A 21,466-nucleotide genomic window follows, 5' to 3' on the forward strand; every position below is an offset into this window, starting at 1 on the left:
TTTTTTGTTTTTTATCTTTTATTTATTTATGTTCAACTGAGAGTTCAAGTAAGAGAAAGGGCCAGGCGCCTTGGCTTACTTGCTAAAGGCCTTGCCTTGAGCGCCCTGGGATTGCATTTGGGCGGCGCTTCTAATGCCGGCAGACCGCTTCCCATCCAGCTCCGTGCTTATGGCCTGGGAAAGTAGTCATGGTCGTCCAAGGCCTTGGGATCCTGCACTTCCGTGGGAGACCCAGAAGAGCCCCTGGCTCCTAACTTCAGATTAGCACAGTGCTGGCAGTTGCAGCCACTTGTGGAGTGAATCAGCAGACAGCAGATATTGCTATCTCTCCTACTCTCTCTATATATATATATCTGTCTTTGTAATAAAAATAAATGAAACTTAAACGAAAAAAAGACACAGAGATCTTCTACCCACTACCTCACTACATGGGTGGCTAAAATAACCAGTGTTGCACCAAGCTGAGTCCTGGAGCCTGCAGCTTCCTCCAGGGCTTGCATGTGGGTGATCAGGGCCCAGGCACTTGGATGATCTTCCACTGCTTTTCCCAGGAGATGAACAGAGAGCTGGGCTGGAAGTGGAACAGCTGATTCCATATGGGATGCTGGTGTTGCAGTTGGCAGCATTACAAGTTATACCCCAATGCTGGCCTTTGCTTTAGTTTTTGATATGATGACAGTACTTGTCTTGCTTTTCATTTTTCATATGCAAATTCATTGCAATTGTTTTGAATGTAGGACAATATTATGTTACAGACTGGGGATATATTCTGATGGAGTATGAAGCATGGATAGTGTAGAATGTTTGCAGTCTAACATTTCCTCTATGTACACTTATTTTGTTTCTCTAGAATTTGGTTTGACTTTATCTTCATGTAGTGTTAACTGAGATCTCTGATCACATTGCTGAGTAGCAGTTTCCACTGACTGAGTAGTTACACTGTTGTATTAACTCATACTCACTACTGTCAGTCGGTGTGTACTTTCCTTTGTTCTTCTATGAGATTTTCCTTTAAAGAATGCTCTGCTCTATTTAGAATCACTGGGAAGAAGCATGTGGTCCTCAAAATTGTGTGTGAAAAGCTGTACCAAACATCCATGCCAATTTTTTCAAGACTTCTTTACTTTTATTACAAAGTCAGATATACAGAGAGGAGGAGAGAGAGAGAGGAAGATCTTCCGTCTGATGATTCATTCCCAAAGTGAGCGCAATGGCCGGTACTGTGATGATCTGGAGCCAGGAACCAGGAACTTCCTCCAGGTCTCCCCACAGTGCAGGGTCCTATGCCTCTGGGCTGTCCTTGACTGCTTTTCCAGGCCACAGGCAGGGAGCTGGATGGGAAATGGAGCTGCCGGGATTAGAACCGGATCCCATATGGGATCCCAGGGTGTTCAAGGTGAGGACTTTACCTGCTAGGCCACACCCCTGGGCCCCATGCCAATTCTTGTTTTGAAATTATTTATCTCTTATCATTTTAAACAGGTAATTCTTGTTAGTACATTTCATTTACAAAAGTCATGGAGAGAGAGAGTGATGGTCCATCTGCTACTTAATTCCTTAAATTCTTCAAGATTGTGATAAGGTCAAGCCAAAAACAGGAGCCAGGAACTAAATCTCTGTCCATTTTAGCAGGTGCAAAGACTTTCATACTTGAGAAATTTCTTGTTTCCATCCAGAAAGTCAAATTGCAGCAAGATGGAATTTGTTGTGGAGCCATAACACAGACACAGGAAGTCCAGTGTGGGGTGAGTGTCTCCTAAGCAGTTTCTCATCCACTCTACTAGATGCCCACATCTCCTCATCTTAACTGAATATGTTAGATGGTTGCATATTGTGTCCTGTGTTAGGATATCATGGATGTATCTTCTAAGTTTTTCCTTGAGTAGTTTCCCTAGAGACTGTAAAGTGTATTTGTACATAATCTGAACCTAATTGTAAATAACACTGTCTCATTTCTTTAGAAATTCATGTATACTCCCAATTTCTTGAGAAGCTCAGGAATAGTCCCAACTGTTTCCATTTAAACTATAGGCTGTGTGTAATTTTTGTCATTCTTTCTATTTAGCATCAAGAGCAACAATCTTGTTCATTTTTGGTAGTATCTTTTTGAATAAAGATTTATATGTTAAAAGGAATCAGAATGGAGAAAGTAAATGTTTATGCCATCATTTGGTCAAACACTTTTCTTTGAATGACTTTGTACTTTTTGATTCATTTTTCTATTATTTGTTAAAAAGAATGTGGGAGACATCAGTTGTAATGTGATGTACACTTTCTGATGTAGTTTCCTGTTCATGTGCTTGGAAGATAGAATAAAATGTGTCAGTTCCTTGGACATCTGCACCCCTGTGGAGGATCAGAATGGAGTTGAGGCTCCTGGTTTTGGCCTGGACCTTGTTGCCTCTTGTGGCCACATGGGGAGTAAACAAGTGGAGGGAAGATAGTCTGTCAGTCTTTGACTGTTGCTGAGTAATTTTCACAATTAAGCAAATAAATTAATGATTTTTAAATAATTAAAAAGGAGAGGGTAAGGAAAGTCCAAGGGACTATGGAAATTATCATAAAATGATAATAATAAAAGGTAAAAAAAATAAAAGTAAGATTACATTTTCTTCGGAAAATAAAGAACCTAGCATGATAGCCTAGCTGCTACAGTCCTAATCTTGCATGTGTCAACATCCCATAAAGGCACAAGTTCTTTAGCCGCTAGACCACGCCACTGGGCACCACAACTTCTTGTCCCTGCTGCTCCAATTACTATCCAGCTCTCTGCTTGTGACCTGGGAAAAAGTAGAAGACAGCCCAAAGTCTTGAGACCCTGCATGTGCATGAGAGACCCAGAAGAAGCTCTTGACTCCTGGCTTCAGATCAGCTCAACTCTAGCTGTTGCGGCCATGTGGATAGTGAACCAGTGGATGGGAGATATTTCTCTCTGGTCTTCTCTGTGTAAATCTGAATTTCCAGTGAAAATGAATAAATACTTTACAAAACAAAAATTCAATGAATAATTTAAAAAGTACTAAATTAATTTTTTTAACTTTTAAAAAAAAGATTTATTATTTTTATTGCAAAGTCAGATCTACAGAGAGGACGAGAGACATGGAGGATGATCTTCCATCTGATGATTCATTCCCAAATTGAGCGCAGTGGCTGGTGCTGTGCTAATCCAAAGCCAGGAACCAGGAACCTCTTCCGGGCCTCCCATGCAGGGATGCAGGGTCCCAAAGCTTTGGGTCATCCTTGATTGCTTTTCCAGGCAGGGAGCTGGATGGGAAGTGGAGCTGCCGGGATTAGAACCAGTTCCCATATGGGATCCAGGGGCATTCAAGGTGAGGACTTTAGCCACTAGGCCACGTTGCTGGGCCCTAAATGCATTTTATACTATGTAGATGGAGACAGTTTAAATTTTTTTGATAGTTACTGTGAAGGGATGATTCTGATTTTTAAAACTTTCACAGAATTTTGATCAACATGTACCTGAATAATATCACAAGGTACAGTGCAGTATTTGTGTACAAATACAGCCTAAGCTGATTAACCAGGTGCCCAGGCTTTCCATGTATCTTTGCTTTTACAATAAACAGGGTGCTCCCTCCCAGTTTCCTGCTTAAGTTTATCCAATTGTGAGCTGTAGTCACCACGCACTGGGATGGGACACTGGATCCTGTTCCTTCTGTCTCACTTTCTTTGCTCCCTGTTCTACCTCCTTCCTTTCCCCAGGCCTCACTCTTCTCAGTCTGTAATAATCACGACTACCTTTTTCTTTCTTTTTTAGATTTAACTTATTTTAAAGACTTATATATTTTTAGTGTAAAGTCAGATATATATGGAGAGAGAGAGAGAGAGAGAATGGGAGAGACAGACAGAAACATCTTCGGATGATTTACTTCCCAAGTGAGCCCAACAGCCCGTGCTGTGCAGATCCAAAGTTAGGAGCCCTGACTTCTTCTGGGTCTCCCACACAGGTCGGACCCAAGGCTTTGGGCCATCCTCAACTGCTTTTCCAGGACACAAGCAGGGAGATGATTGAGAACCAGGGCTGCCAGGATTAGAACCAGTGCCCATATGGTGTTTTGGCGCCAACATGGCGAGCACTTTAGCTTGAGTATACTATGTAGGGCCCTACTTTTACTTAATCTAGATAAAGGCTTATTAATTTTGTCTTTTAAAATATCGTTCCCAGTCTAGTATATATGCTGCCGAAGCGAGCACAAAAAAATCTTTATTTCCATTGTCTTCAGTATTGCTTAATATAGTTTATTCATTTTTTCACCAGTCATTATTTTGAATTTGCGTTTACAACTCCTGGATGGTTTTTTGTTTTTCTAAGACTTTGAGATTAGTACTTACATTGTTTATTTGACTTTTTGTTGTTGCTATTGTTCTTTAAGTGTTAGGCATCTAAAGTCATAACCTTTGGTTTCTATATTGCTTTGATGGTGGGTTCTTTCTCATTGGCAGTAAGTAGTATAGCTGAAAATAAGAGTGTGCTGTGGTTGCCATAAAAGTATAGTATAGAATGTTGCTCTTGAATCACAGTCATTCATTTCTTGTGTTTCTAATGGTTGAAAGTTTAAGAGCAAGGTAGTATTAGATTTGGTTTCTGCTGAGGTCACTCCCTGGCCGACTCACAGCCTCCACCTTCCTGTACCCTCACGTGGTGTTTCCTGTGTCCATGTGCATCCTTTTCTAAAGGAACCTAAGGCATTTTGAAACATTCTCAGTTACCATGGTTTCTGGTTAATACCTTCTTTAAAAAAACATATTTGAAGAAAACTCAAGATTTGATCAAGTCAGAGAGACTTAGTGATATTTGACCCTCGAACTGCTACCTCCCTCCCACATCATGACCAGGTCAATTGCAACTGAGAACCCAGACCTCCACCTCCTGCTGACTGCCAGCAGATGACAGCTCTGTTTTTTCTGTGCTCAGTTGCCTGTTGCCAGAACCATGCTCAGGCTGAGTGGTGCTGAGAGGTATGGGCCCAGGGCCTGCCAGGGTGATGAGGCTCTTTATTGTTACTGAGGACACCTAGATCCCATCTTCACCATATGCAGTGTCCACTGTGGGTGAATCTCTATAGAAGCAGCACATTTGCAGTGACTTTGGATTGGAAGTATTAAAGGTATTAGGGAGAAGTCCAGAGAGGACTGGGCTTCTCTGCTTTTCTTCCTCTGTTTCTTAATATATATTCTGTTAACATATATTTTATTTCTCATTACAGAGAAAGAAGCAGAGACAGAGAGGGATCTTCCATCTGGTGAATCACTCCCTAACTGTCCTCACTAGCTGAAGGTGGCTGGTGCTTGTTAAGAGCCTGGAGTTTATCCTAGCCCTCCAACATAAGCACAGGTGCTCAAGGACTTGGACCATCCTTACTTCTTTCTTAGCCATTAGCAGGGAGCTGGATTGTAAGCGGAGCACCCCAAGCTGAAGCAGCACCCATACGGGATGACATCACTGATGGTGGATGCTTAGCCACAGGATGCTGGTGCCATCTTGTTGTGTGTTTTTGTTTTAGAGGCCAGGACAGAGAGCATGGAGAGAGATTACTCTCAAAAGCTGGTTTCCTACCCAGATTCTTGTCCCATATTAGATTATGTTAAAACTGGGAGCTAATGAGGTATGTATGGCAGCACAGCAAGTTTATCAAGTGATATGGATATGCATGTTATCTTTCAAGAATTCTAGCTCAGGATTTGGCTACTTCTAATTACAGCTTCCTTGGATAGACAGCAAAAATATGCCACCAAACTGGGTTTCTAACTATCCTTATGGGGGCATGAATAATATTCCTCATTTCTAGCTTTGACTTGACTCATCTTTAGGCCTGACTTTCCAAGTAATAATAATAATAATAATAATAATAATAATAATAATAATAAATAAATCTGTAACAAAGGAGTTCCTCCTTTCTAATTTTGGCTTGACTCAGCTTGGCTCTTGTAAGCATGTGGCATGAACCACCAGATGTAAGCACTCTTTGCATTTCAAATAAATAAATAAATAAATAAATAAATAAATAAATAATTTTTAGTAGTTAGAAGCTATGTGTTAAATCTAAGTATTCAATATAACAAATGTCTACTTGAACTTCACATCAGTGATGTCCCAGGGTGGACTTGTGCAGGCAGGTATAATGGAATCAGGCATGGTGTGTGCATTCAAACCAGGCACTCTGGATTGTGTTGGTCCCAAGCAGAAACTTTACCACTATGATCAACTACAGTAGGTTTTAGAAGGTAAAAATAGCTAAAATTGGTGATGGTGATTGTCATAATTGAAAAATAATGAGTTTAATTTGTAAATTTTGTGATGAGTTCTTAGGTGTTTTTTAACACCTAAAAGAATGCAATAAATCATTGCAAAATTTTGAAGTTTATTTTACTATGTATTTTACTCCAATCCACATTAAATGTGATTTTCCTGTATAGGGTATTTTGCATTTGAATATAAATGTAACCATAAGGGATGGTCACACTTCAGTACATGAAGTACAGTGATTGTTTCAGGTCCTGAGTTTTGCAGGAAAGGGAACATTAATGTGCTTGTCTTTTGAAGAATAGGTTATAAAATGAATTAATTAAAAAAAAAGAAACTATAATTAGCGCCTGGTAGGCTGACCTAGAGGCTGAAGTCCTCATATGGAACAGGCTGAAATCCCATATGCATCATTACTAATCCTGGCAGCATCACTTCCCATCCTGTTCCATGCTTGTAGTCTGGGAAAGTAGTCATGGCCAGCCCAAGACCTTGTGACCCTGCACTCGTGTGGGAGACCTGGAAGAATTCCCTGGCTCCTGGATTCACATCATTGTATACTGGCCGTTGCAGTCACTTGGGGAATGAATCATCAGGAGGGAGATATTAAAAAGAATATGGTCAGATACCTAAGGTACATAAGAACATTTTTGGTAGGAATGAGTCAAGAAGACTAACCTTTGGTGCTTGTGTTGTGGAGTAGTGTGTTAGATCACTGCTGATCATATGGCATAGAATATTGCAGCAAGGGAAATCCCAGAGCCCATGGAATTTTATCAGAAAGTTAAATATAAAATAAAGGGAGAAAAAAAAAAAAGAAGTAGAATGCCCAAATATATATAAAAATGTCAGTTGTAGAAGTGTCTTTGTGAAGTTTTCTGAATTGAATTTGAAATGTAATTCTTTATTACTCACCAAGATATATCCACAAACCAATTTAAAATATGTTGTTCTAGATGCAGTATGTTTCTTTATAATCATTTTTATAAATGCTATGTATATTTGAAAGGTAAGTTGGGTTGATTTACTCCCAAGATGTCAGGGCCCTGCCATGCTTAATCCAGCAACAGGAATTCATCTTGGTTTCCAAGGACATCCTTGGAACCCACCCACTGTGTTCCAGGCACAGTAGCAGGATACTGCATTGGAAGTGTTACATGGCAAGTGGGCATAAATAAGGCCTTTGGGTATCAGATATGATCTATGCCAAATAGCAGCCCAGCTTCCTTCATCATGACATTCACTCATTTGAGTCTGATAATTATCTCTCGCTGTTTCCATAGTGTAAGTATTAAATGAGATAAAATAAAAAGATTTCTCAAACTATGTTGCTGTCATATTTATGGATGTCCTATTGTCTAAAGCAAATGAAATGGCAAAGTCAAGTGTTGTTGAGGGTTTAGGAACTGGAAAGTGTCATTGAAGACTGAGGAACTTTCATTTGGGACAATTACTAGAAAACTTTATAGATTAAATATTATACTCAATTTTCATATATAGTTATAGACAAATTACTTTGAATGTAGAAATATTGAAGTACTTAATACCATGCAGTTTATTTTTCTGAAGCATACATGTTAGTGACAATATGGTTTTTCTGTGGTTCTTGTAATTTGAACTATAGTTGTTGAAAAATAAGTTAGTGCTTTGCAGTAACATTATGATTTGTTTAATTTGTTAAAAATTTTCATTGGAAAGTCAGATTTACAGCAGCAGAGACAGAAAGATCTTCCATCTGCTGCCTCACTCCCCCAGGTCACCACAATGGCTGCAGCTGAGCCAAAATGGAAGCCAGGAGCCAGGAGATTCTTGTGAGTCTCCCATATTGGTGCAGGCTCACAAGGTATTGTTCTGTCCTTGACTGCTTTCACAGGCACAAGCAGGGTGCTTGGTGGGAAATATAGCACTTAGGATATAAACCAGCATCCATATGGGATCCCTGTATGTGGAAGGTGAGGAATTTAGCCACTAGGCTACAGTACCAGTCTCAGTAACATTAGTTTTAAAGAAATAGCAATTGTTTGCATTGACCTAATGATTACTTGCTTTAATCACTGCCAATTATTGAAATTATTGATACTGTTTCAAGGATGCATTCTTTGCACCTGTAAGGCACTATTCTTGCCCAGGGAAGCCAATGGCCTTTATTTTCCAGCCACTGTGTCTGCCTCCAAGTTGACATTGCTTAGCACAGTAGGAACCACTGAAGAGGCTAGGAACAATCAAGACCAATGCATAACTCCCTGTCTCCACCTTCTCTTGCAGGTGTAGCCCTGCAGCCTGCTCCATGCTTCCCCGGCTGGAGAACACCAACACACCTTCAGTAAGTTGTTTGTTTACTTCTCAGCTTGCTTTACATGGTATTTGAGGAGAATGATGATAGTTTTTAAGCAAAAATGAAAAAGAATGAAAGAAAGAAGGTAAAACTTTGATAACTAAAGAATGGAACTGTCAAGGCTGATTGAAACTTCCTCTCCAGGTTTTCTGTATATATATATATTTAAAGATTATAAGATTTTTATTTAAAAAAGATTTATTATACAAATATTATTTATATAAATATAATATATTATATATATGTAAATAATAATAAATATATAATAAATATATGAATATATATTATATATTGTATGTTATATATTATATTTTAAAAATAATAAATATATAAATAAGAAATATATAATAATATATTCTAGCTATAATACAATAAAAAATATAAGAATAAATATATTTAATTATATCTAATAAATATATTAAGTATTTAAATATAATATATTATGTATTTATATATATAAAATATATTACATATAATATATATTTTATATTATAAATAATATATTTAAATATAATATATAATAAATATATTTAATAATGAATATAACATTATAAATATAATGTATATAACATCTTATAAATAATAAATATGTGAATAACAAATATAGATATATAATTATAAATATATAAATATATATTTATATATTATATGATATATTATATAATATATAAATATACATTTTAAAATAAATTTATTTATTTATAAATATTTATTTTTATGTATTTATATATTTATTATGGTAGATTTATATATTTATTATTTATATATTATATTTATATAGTTATTTATTTATTTGTTTATTTAGTTATATATAAATATATCGAAAGATTTTTATTTTTTAAAAAGATTTATTTATTTTTATTGCAAAGTAAGTGAGAGAGAAAAAGGGGAAGATCTTCCGTCCAATGATTCACTCCCCAAGTGACTGAAACGGCCCGTGCTTGCCAAAATGAAGCCAGGAGCCCAAATACTCTTCTGGGTCTCCCACAAGGGTACAGGGTTCCAAGGCTTTGGGCCAAACTTGACTGCTTTCCCAGGCCACAAGCAGGGAGCTGTATGGGAAGTGGAGCTGCCGGGATCAGAACTGGTGCCCATATGGAATCCTGGCATGTTCAATGAGAGGACATAAGCCGCTAGATGGCTGCAATTTGCCCTGTCTGAGATACATTCACAAAAAGTTGACAGTGGTATTAATATGAATAAAACAGTGTAATTGTGTGTCTGCATGGTGGGATGAATGCATGGAATTACAATGCACCTCATTCTAGTCCTGGCTACTCCACCCTTTCTTTTTTTTTTTTAGTTTTAAAATTGATTCATTAATTACATTGTATTATGTGACACAGTTTCATAGGTATTGGGATTCTCCCCAACTCCACCCTTTCAATCCAGCCTCCTACTAATGCATCTGAGAAGCATGTGGTGGTGGTATAAGTCCTTGCATATGTCCCACCCACATGTGAGATGCAAGAGGGAGACCTGGAGTCAGTCTGACACAGACACAGCTAGTAAACACATTCAGAAAAAAAAAACTGCACAAAACATCTGTTTTTCTGTCATTCATCTTGTCAAATGAATAGAGACATTGTAAAAGCAGTGTAAGTACCTTTTCATCTAGGTTCAAGGTTAGTTTTCCAGCAGTGGCATTTACATTATAGAAAATGGCAAATAACATCATTGGATATCAGGTATGGGATGAGTAGAAGGTTCAGTGGGAAAAGCAACCTGACTTTTGATTACCAGATTTATTTAGACAATCCTTCTTGCATGTTTTGAGATAACATGTTACACTGCTGCGTGCAATGCCAGCATTCCATATAAGGACCAGTTAAGTCCCTGATGTTCACTTTCTGATCTACTTCCCTGCTAATGTGCTTGGGAGATAGCAGAAAATGTCCCAGTTCCTTGGACACCTGCACCCCTTTGGAGGGTCAGAATGGAGTTCAGCCTGCTCTGTTTTGGCCTGGACTTTGATGCCAATTGAGGCCACATGGGGAGGAATCAAGTGGAGCAAAGATCTTTCTGCCTGCATGGCTTTGACTGTTGATTTGTAATTCTCACTTTTAAGTAAGTAAATTGCTTTTGTTTTTAAGAAATTGAAAAATAAAACCACCATACTTTATACCCTGTAGATTGGGGACTGTTAAATTTCTTCTTATTTAATTATTTTTATTTTTGGTGATTTTTATATTGTTGTTTAGTTTGTTTGGTCAAGGCTATAGGAACTTAGGTAAGATAACAATTTCCACAATCTCTTTTTTTCCTGCCTGTTTCTTGGGGAAAGGAGGAGATAAAGGGAGAAGCCACACCCAGCCTCCCAACCATCCCATGATCCCTGATGTGGGGCATGCTCTGATGGTCCTGCTCCTGAGGTTTTGAGAGTTCAACAGTTCTGCATTACTGCTGATCTCATCATTCACACACAATGAAATCTGTCCAGAATCCACTGGTTGATATAGTCCATCTTAGAGTCTCCGTTTGCCCATGTATTCACCTCGAGCACTGTCTGAGGTAGTTGATTGGTTTGTTCTGTTCTTCATGCTCTGTTTTGGTACTTAGTGTGCTCTGCATGCTCCAATGTATTGCCATATCCTCCATGTGCACCTGAATATGCTGTTCACTGTTGCATGGAAGCCACTGAGGAGGCCTGGCTCTGACAAATACCCTCCATTGTCAGTCCATGGAACCTGCAGTTCTCTCCATGGTTGGAGTTCTGAATCCAGTGATTCAGTTGGGGGGATCCCCAAAGAAACTTGATCTGATGTGATCCCAGACCTGATTCTTGTGTGTGCATGCCAATAGAGGGTCCAGCACATTCCATCAACCAAATCAGCTTAAGCACATGTTGGTGGTTGATATCACTGAATCAGATCTGTCTCCACCCTCTCTCCTATACAAACCAAAGAGTGTAGCAGTCTATTAGAGAGGTGCTCACTGTTTCCCTCATGGGCTCTCTCCCATTCCTGGATCTTGCACTCTCCAGGAGTTTCTGCAGTTTAGCTTGGAAGAATGTGCCCCACCCCCTCTGCTGGAGCCATCATCTGCTAGGTGGTGCTGTGGCAAAGCCCATCCAACCCAACCCTCACCCACTCTGACTTATGCACATACCAGTAGGTACAGTCTGCCCACCTTGGATTTTCCCTCTTCCATTAAACATGCAGGTCAACAGATGTTATAGCCCTGCCCGGACTGGTCTGCTCAAATACCAGCTCTCACATTCACCATTGGGAGTAGTGGCTCAGTGGGGAAGCTCCCTGCAGCCCCCTCCTGGGTTCTCCTGCTTTCACATGGGTGTCACCTGTAATGGTTATGTGCTATGGCCCAGTCTGGCATAGCATAGCTGAGCTTGGCATTTGCCATTGAGTGCTACAGCGTGGCCTGGCCCAGCTTGCCCCCAGTTCAAGCTTGCATAGGTGGGAGCTACAGCCTAGGCAGTCCAAACAACTGCCAGTCCCATCCCTAATGTGAATTGTGTGGTGTTGCATCCCAATTAGGCATGATCCACATACCATTCTGGCTCTCAGATTTGCCAGTGGGTGATATGAACTTGCCTAGCCTGGTTTGCCCCAGACGTAAGCCAAAAGTATGCCCTTGGGTACCATAACCTGGCCTGGTCTAGGCTGCTCCCTGTCATGATTCTTGCTCTCACCTCAGGGACTATGTCCCAACAGAGGAATTGTACAAGCTCTTCCATGAGAACTTATCCCAATTCCAGATCAGTGGGTCCATGGTGCAGCCCTACTTCGTCCATCTCCTGTCTTAGCAGGAACAGTGGCCTTTCCTGATTGACCCTCAACCCATTCTGGTTTTTTTCTGTTGGATATTACAGCCCAGCCCAGGATTGTCTACATCCAGACACAGCTCATACATAGCTCAGCAGGGAGAGATGTAGCCTAGTGCATCCTACATTAAGCCTTGTTATCACGAGCACCAGTGGTGCTGGAGTGTAGCTCAGTGTGGCACACACCAGACCTAGTCCGCACATGTGCCAAAAGAGACTGCAGCTATGTCCAGACCAGATAACAGCCTCTACTCTGCCCCTCACATTTACCAGTAGAAACCACAACCTAGTCAGTGTAAACCCTTAGCTCCCCAGCCAGACCTGTTTCCAGGCATAGATCTTGCTTGTGCCAGTGGTTTCTCTGACCCAGCTGGACATAGTTCCACACCTGTCTTGGCCTTTGCTTTGAAATGTTGGAGTGTGGCCAGACCCAGCCTGCCCCCAGTCCCAACTCTTGCTGGTGGGTACTCTAGCCTGGACCTGCTCAGTCTATACCTATCCCTGACCCATGAAAACTGGTAGATGTGACACCCTACCCTGGAATGACCTGTGTTCCGGCCCAGTTTCTTCATTTGCTGGTGAGGTAAAAATTTTTGGCCCTGCCTGGTCTGCCCCCTTGCCCAACCAGCCCTCACATTCGCCAACAGGTGGAGCTAAGTTGCCCAGCTTGCCCAGTTTGCCCAACCCCCAGACCTGGATAGTGTGCTCACCAGCAGGAGCTATGACCCAGCAGGAGAGTTTCCCAAGTTCTCCTACTCTGTCTACTCCCAGACCCGGATCTCACTCATGTCAGTGGGTGCTCGGTTTTTGCCCAGCATAGCCTGCCCCTCCATCTTGGCCTTGTGTGAGCTTATGAATGTTGCGGCCTGGCATGTTACACACCCTCTTTTAGAATGCGTATGCTGGTGCTGCAGCCTGGACCTGCCCGGATTATTCTCGGTGTCTGTGGCCATGAATGTTGACATGTTCTGTGATCACACCTAGCTGAACGCATCTCCCGCCCAGCTCTTGACCTAACCAGTGGAAATTACATTTTTACAGGTTTAGGCCCACATATCCCCCACAGAATCTACTCCTGAACCTGGTTCTCCTACATGCTAGTGTCATTGCCCTGCCTAATATGACCCATCCCTGTTCCAACATTCAGTCAGGCAGTGGGATCTAGCCTTGTCAGACAGATCCCCTGCCCTAACTTTTGCATGGACTAGCATGTGGTGGTCAGCAATATTTCTTACTAAGAATTCCTACTCAGGACTCCCATATGGGCTGGTGTATCAGTCTGACCCATACAGTGCTTCTGTTTTCTCCCCTCCAAACCCCCATGTCTCAGTCCCCCCATTTCCCTGCAAGTGCAGTGGCCCTATCACTGGGAATCCCTCAGGATTCAGTTCTTACCTACAAGTACAATGACCTTATCCATGAATGTCCTTAGGTAACAATTCCACACCCCAAGGCTCTAAAGCTCACCTCTGGGTGAAGCCAGCAGGTGAAGCCCGGTTTCCAGTTGGTGCTCTGGCTGCCCACATTCACAGGATTCACTCAGCACTTGTCATCAATGGCAGCTGCTAGTGCCCCAAGTATTGAATCTGAGCTGACTCAGGTACCCCTAGCAGCCCCCATGCTGTTGGCAGCTCCATTAACACAGCCCGAGGTCCTTCCTACATATCTTAAAAAAAAAAGAATGTGCAACTATGCTGACACACTGGTACTGTTAACACATATTTGGCATTAACCAGGCCCAGGATGCCCACCAGCGCTTAGCTGCTTTTCTCCCACCTGTGTAACACTTACCTAGGTACAATGCAAACTAGGCAGCTGCCTAGAGCTGGGGTGTTTAATATCTTCTAAATAGATCATTTTAGTGTGAAGGGATGATTCTGATTTTTAAAAAAATCTAGTGAATTTTGATCAACATGTACTTGAATATTATCACTGGGTGCAGTGTGTATTGAAGTATATGTACAGCATCAGCTGAGTAAACCAGGTACCCAGGCTTTCCATGTTTGTTTGTTTATTTATTTATTTGCAGCACACAGGGTCCTCCGTTCCAGTTTCCTTATCATTGTGAACTGTGGTCACCACGCACTGGGAAGGAACACTGGATCTTGTTCCTTCTGTCTCTCTTTGCTACCTTTCTGCCTCCTTCCTAGCCCTGGTCTTCACTCTTACCAACCCGTAGCAATCACAATTATAAGCTTGCAGCTATTTTATAGCATTTATATATGATAACATGTTAGTTTTTTCTACATTAGCCTTATTTTATTTCACTACATCCATGTTCATCTATTTGGTAACAAATAAGAATTTGTTGTTTTTAATGACTGAATGCAGTCTCTTGGCATTCATTAGGTTTCACTATTAATAACATCGGGGGAAACAAATGAAATCTAGAATCAAAACTAATTTAGTGTCTTTTTTAGTATGCTAATTTAGTATGTTTTTATTTCTGTGCCTTTTTCTTCTTTACCTTGTCTACTTTATTTGTGTGAATATTAAATTATATAACAATAAAAAGTAATCATTCTAATTTGGTTACGTATCAGAATAAATGCTTTTGGTTTTTTGGTGTTCAGTTCTGTGATGTCTATAGGTTTGTTATCTGAAGATATTACTTTATTGAGGCCTATTTCTGTGTACCACAACTGAGGTATATTTGGATATATTTATTTATTTGTAGATTTCCTCAACTTACGTATATGTTATTACAAAATAAATGTAGAAATTCATTGAGTCCTTTCTATAAGGTGCTTTCAATGATGCTTGTCCTTCCTCCTGTTTATGTGAAATCTTTGGTTTGTTGGCCCATTTTCTACATTCTCTAGTTAGGTGCACTTTGGTTAGTCCATGTGAGCTTATTGTTGTGATTTTCTTTTATTTTACATGTGTTTATAAGAATGTTTTTATTAAAGATTTTATTTATTTCAAAATCAGATATATAGAGAGGAGGAGAGACTTAGAGGGAAATCTTAGGTCTCATGGTTTTCTCCCAAAATGGGGAAGCGCTGACTGCTGGGACCACATGGGATCCCAGCGCATGCAAGTTGAAGACGTTAGCCACAAGGCCACTGCCCTGGGCCCCATGATAAGAATTTTACATCTGTTTTATCAGGTGTATTGGTCTATGACACTTTAATGATTTTAAGCTAGATTTCTGGACTGTGAGCAATTATTTCAGAAGAAGCAATAAGTAAATATATACAGAACTAATTGTACAGCAATGGAGATTGTATTTTTACTGAGCAATTCCATCTTTTTTTTTAATCCTATTTTAAGCCGTCAGTCATAGTTGAAGATCTTCCTACTGCTGATTCAGTCTAGTTTAGGAATCCAAATATTGTTAGGCTCAGCATAATTTTGGAATGGTTTTTTTCATTTTAGTTTTTTACCGTAATTCTAGAAAAATTGGTGTTAATTTGGTAGAATCTAGCAGTGAAGACACCTAGTGTTGACCTTTGGTTTGAAGAGATTTATTCCTGATTCACTGTTAACTGCCTGTTAGTAGTGTCAGGTTTTTTTATGTCCTTCTCATTCAGTTTGTAGCCTGATGTTAAGTATCCAGAAATTAAGCTTTTTTTTTTTTTTTTTTTCTAGTAAAGACTTATTTTATCAGACCTGCTGTGTTGGCCTAGCAGCTAAAGTCCTCACCTTGAACACGCTGGGATCCCGTATGGGCACCCATTCTAATCTTGTTGGCCCTGCGTTCCATCCAGCTCCCTGCTTGTGACCTGAGAAAGCAGTTGAGGATGGCCCAAAGCTTGGACAACCTGCACCCATGTGGGAGATCTGGAGGAAATTCCTGGTTCCTGGCTCCGGATCGACGCAGCTCTGGCCATTGCTGTCACTTGCGGAATGAATCATTGGATGGAACATCTTCCTTACTGTCTCTTCTCCTCTCTGTATATCTGACTTTGCAATTAAAAAAATAAAAAAGTCTGAAAAATTCTTTTATTGCAATATAAGGTGGAACTATAGAGAAAGAGGGAGAGTTAGAGAGATCTTCCTTCTGTTTTATCCCTTTCCAAGTGACCATGGTGGTTAAAGAAGGACCGGATTGAAGCTTCTTCTCAGTTCTCCCAGATCAGTACAGGGAATCAAGCACTTGGGACATCCTCTGCATTCACACGGGCACTAGAAGGGAGCTGGATCAGAAATAAAGCGGCTGGGCCTGGCACGATAACCTAGTGGACAATGTCCATGCCTTGCACATGTAGTGATTCTGTATTGGTGCTGGTTCTATTTCTTGCAACCCCACTTCCCATCCAGCTCCCTGATTGTGGCATGGGAAAGCAGTTCAGGACGGCCCAACACATGGGACCTTGCACTTGTGTGGGAGACCTGGAAGAAGCTCTGGGTTCCTGGCTTCAAATCTGCTCAGCTCCGGCCATTGTGGTCACTGGGGGAGTGAATCAGCAGATGGAAGATCATCCTCTCTGTCTTGCCTCCTTTTTTTTTTTTTTTTTGTATATCATGCTTTCCAATAAAAGTACTGTTTATATAAAAAAGAGAAAAAATGCAGCAGCTCTTTCATCTCACAAGTAGTGACAGAACCCACTTTGTCCAGACAGCCCTGATCCACTCCTCTACTGTGATACCAATTGTAATATGTCCCTCTTCTTTTTGATGTTATATACTTGAGCCTACCTTTTGATTAATCTAGCAAAAGTTTATTGATTTTGTTTTCCTTTTAAGAACAATGAATGTTTCCTTTATCTTCAGTATTGCTGAATACAGTTTTTAGTCATTTCTTCATTAATCTGTATTTCAAAATTTCCTGTTTCTACTCCTAGACTTGGCTTCTTATTTTTCTGAGAGTTGGAGGTCAGTGCTTAGGATGCTATTTGACATTTTAGTTGTTATTGTTCAGGTGTTGGCCATGTAAAGTGAAAACGTTTGATTTCTATATTTCTCTGATGATGTTTGGTTCTTTCTCTTTGGCAATAGGAAGTATAGTAACAAATAAGAGTGTGCTTTGGTTGCCATAAAAATAAGCTCCAGAATGTGTGTCTTGAGTTGCAGTAATTCTTTTCTTATGGTTCTTTTTTAAAATTTTATTTTGATGATGTTTACACAGTTGAGAAGGGAGCATGCATGCACATGTGGATACTGATTAAGCTAGGAAGGATTGAGAATTAGGGGAAAGTGGATGAGACCATTGTTTCCCAAATTTTCTTCTTTTTGTGTCTGGGGGATGGTGGAGAGAAGGAGAAAAGCCACTCCCTGAATCCCCACAATAGAACCTCGGGTTGTGAAATGTCCATGTGATTTTCCAGGGTCCCCACTGAGGAGCATGCTCTGAGGGTTCTGTTCAAGTGGTTTCCATAAGAAATCCTCCTACGGTCCATTGGTTGACATTCCAACTAGTTTCCATTCAGCCAGATCTTTAGTGTCAACGCTTGCCTGGGGTAGTTGTCCAATCTTTTCTGCCCTCCTTCATCTGCACGCTCCAACAGACTGCCATATCCCCTATGTGCATCTGAGCATGTTCATTCAACAAATGAGGAGGCCCAGTTCTGATACATGAACTCCAAAGATAAAGCACAGTTTCCACATTTGTCTAAATTTGTGGAGTTCTGTGTCCATTGGATCAGTGGTCAGTATCCCTGAAGAAACTCTCTGAGGTGATCATAGACTTGTGTTTGTACTTGCCAGTATGGGGTTAGCTCAGCCTGTCACCCACATCAGCCTATGCACACACAGGTGGTTGCAGTTGCTGGATAAGTTTTGTCTCCAGTCCCATCTCTTATGCAAACCAGTGGATGCTGTGGTGGAGCCCAACTGTGCCCATCCCACATTCAGCTCTCATGTACACCCGTTGGGAACTGCATCCCAATCAAAGTGACACCCTATAACCCATACTAGGTCTGCCCCTGTCATGGTTCCTTTGCTTGTTGTTTTGAGCAGCAGACTGCTCTTTGCTGCAGCCTGGACCAGTGTGTCCTGTTCCCAATCCCAGTATTCATGAGTGTCAAAGGATTCCATGGTCCTGTGCTGCTCAACTCTTTACAACTCTCAGCTCTTGAGCCAGCCTTCAGAAATTGCAGTTCCACAGGTTGAGCCCTCATATTCCCCACAGGATCTACCCCCAGACCTAGTTCTTATGCATTCCTGTGGGTATCATGGCCCAGCTTCACATTATCTGCCCCTTGTATGAAACTCATTGGTAGTAGTGTAACCTCTCCCTGCCAGACAAGTCCCCAGCCCTACCTTAAGTGTGCACTGGTGGGTGGTGGTAGTCCATGTTAACCATCCCAGCTCAGTTCTCCCATGTGGGCGTGTATACTCATCTGACCCAGAAATTTCCTCAGTTATAGCTTCCAAACCACTAGGTGTTAGCCCCCTCATTTACCTGCAGGTAAAGTGGCTTTTGTCAGTAGAAGTTCTTTAGAAGTCATTCCTCAGCTGCAACACTCCTTCAGTGGTCCTGCCTCCCACACATCTCCCTTACCCCTTCTCCTGAGCAATCCGCAATTCCTGCTCCTGGAATCAAGCATCCCAGCCTAGCTGCTTTAATGCAGCTTCACACATCCTGGCCTTTGCTGAGAGCGTAAACGTGAGCTTGTACCCAGTGTCACCTCTTGGCTGGTGGTGGGAAAGGCATAGCCCAGCCTGGCTACTTGAAGGCTTAAGCCATTGGCCTTGGCCTGTGCGCAAGCAGAAACCTAGCCCCACTGGCCACTTTAGTCTAGTTGGGGGACGGAAAGAACAGCACCTGGCTGCTTGAAGGCAGCTTGAGCCATCCTTGCTTGGATTGCTTTAATGAAGGACATTGCAATGGATAAAGTGGCATATCATTGTGGTTGCCATTTTCATTCACTTAATGATCAGTCATGCTGAAAATCTTTTTGTGCGAATTAATTAGCCCTTTGATTATCTTCTTTGTAGACATATTTTTAGTTCTTTGTCCATTTTGGTATCTGTTTTTATTGCTTTTGAGTCTCAGGATTTTCCTGCCAACATGCCCGAAACCACCAAGGGGACGCGGTATCAGAGTTCTTGGGCTGCAAGAACCACCGGGGATAGTCTGAGGGAGCATGCCCATTTATTGTAAAGTGAGCACAACTCACTAGGAAGAGAGATAGCAGAAGGGCAGTCCCAGACAGCCCTCCCACACAATGACACTGTAATTGACTAGAAGCCATGTCTGTCCCTTTAGAACCTCCAGTCATGTCACAGGTCAAGTACTGCAAACACAGCTCTAAGCCATGCCTCAGGTCATAGGCAGGTAGGCTGTTAGTCATGCCCACCAGGTAAAATTTGAGTTGACAGTCATACTTATATTGTAATAATGCTTATTTAATTTGTGACTGATGCACAAATAAAATGAAGCTTGTCCTGTAACTCTACCATGCGTTGAGCTTAATAACGTTTTTAGTGGCCCAACTATGTTTAGTATTGGTCTAACAATTCTTAAACCCAGCCCACACTGAATGTGCTGTAATGTGTGAAGAAGAGTCAAATCTTGATGACTACAAATAAAAGTATAATGCCATTGTTAAGGTACAATTTGCTAAATATGTTTTCTCCTTTATATTGATTAGAAACTCAGTTTTACACAAAGAAGGAGAGACAGATCTTCCATCCCCTAGTATAATCCCAAAGTGACTGCAGTAGCCGGAGCTGCCAGAGCTGAGCCAATCAAGCCAGGAACTTTTTCCAGGATTCCCACTCAGGTGCAGAGTCCCGTGGCTTTGGGCCTCCTAGTCTAATGCATTCTGAGGCCACAAGCAGGGAGCTAGATGGGAAATGAACAACCAGAATATGATCCAGTTTCATAGGAAGAAGAAATAGAAAATTTGGAAGCAATGATCACATAAACTTTTCCCTAATCCTTGAACCTTCCTGATCACATATGTAAACATCATTCACAATAAACATAGAAAATTCACATATATGTGTGTGTGTGTATATATATATATATATATATATATATATATATATACTTAAAGATTTATTCATTTTATTACAAAGTCAAATATACAGAGAGGAGAGACATAGAGGAAGATCTTCCATCTGATGATTCACTCCCCAAGTGAGCCGCAACAGGCCGGTGCTGCACCGATCCAAAGCCAGGAACCAGGAACCTCTTCCAGGTCTCCCATGTGGGTGCAGGGTCCCAAGGGTTTGGGCCATCCTCAACTGCTTTCCCAGGCCACAAGCAGGGAGCTGGATTGGAAGTGGAGCTGCCGGCATTAGAACCGGCGCCCATATGGGATCCCGGGACGTTCAAGGTGAGGACTTTAGCTGCTAGGCCACCTTGCCGGGCCCTTGTATATATATATTTTTTGAGAGGCAGATATACAGAAAGAAGGGGGCACAAAGATTCTCCATCTACTCTCACTCTGAAAGAGTTGCAATGGAAGGAGTTGAGCTGATCAGAAGCCTGGAGTTTCTTCTTGACCTAGGACACAGGTTCAGGGTCCCAAGGCTTTGGGCTGTCCTTTACCTCATTCCCACACCACAGGCAGGGTGCTGGCTAGGAAGCAGATTAACCAGAACACACACTGGCACCTTTATGGCATCCCAGTGCATGCAATGTGACGGCTTTCACCCCTAGGCTATTGTGCCAGGCCCCTTTTCCCAATTTCTCTATCTCTGGTTTTCAAATACATAAATGATTCTAAAACAGGGAAACAAAAAATCCCAAATCTAAGTAAAAGCCATGTTTCATTAAGAAATATTAGGGTTTTTTTTGTTTTGTTTTTTGTGTTTTGATAGATTGTACTCGTATAATAAGTTTTTTGGATTATTAGGGTTTCTCTATCCCTTTTTTTTTCAAGATTTATTTTTATTTTTATTTTTATTGCAAAGTCAGATATACAGAGAGGAGAGGAGACAGTGAGGAACATCTTCGATCTGATGATTCGTTGCCCAAATGACAGCAACAGCCAGAACTGTGCCGATCCACAGCCAGGAACCAGCATATTCCTCCATGTCTCCCATGTGGGTTCAGGTTGCCCAAGCTTTGGGCCATCCTCAACTGCTTTCTCAGTACACAAGCAGGGAGCTGGAAGGGAAATGGAGCTGTGTTGATTAGAACTGGTCGCCTTATGGGATCCTGGTGCTATCAAGGCAAGGACTTTAGCTGCTA

General features: G+C 41.2%; 1 protein-coding gene across 1 annotated transcript in view; it reads left to right on the top strand.

The window, feature by feature from the left end:
* LOC101524850 (zinc finger protein 569-like) overlaps nucleotides 1-21,466 on the top strand; it is a 103,126-nt gene that overhangs the window by 65,716 nt on the left and 15,944 nt on the right. The window lies entirely within an intron of this gene.

This window comes from Ochotona princeps, chromosome 8, assembly GCF_030435755.1.
Source record: "Ochotona princeps isolate mOchPri1 chromosome 8, mOchPri1.hap1, whole genome shotgun sequence".
In the NCBI taxonomy this organism is placed as follows: Eukaryota; Metazoa; Chordata; class Mammalia; order Lagomorpha; family Ochotonidae; genus Ochotona; species Ochotona princeps.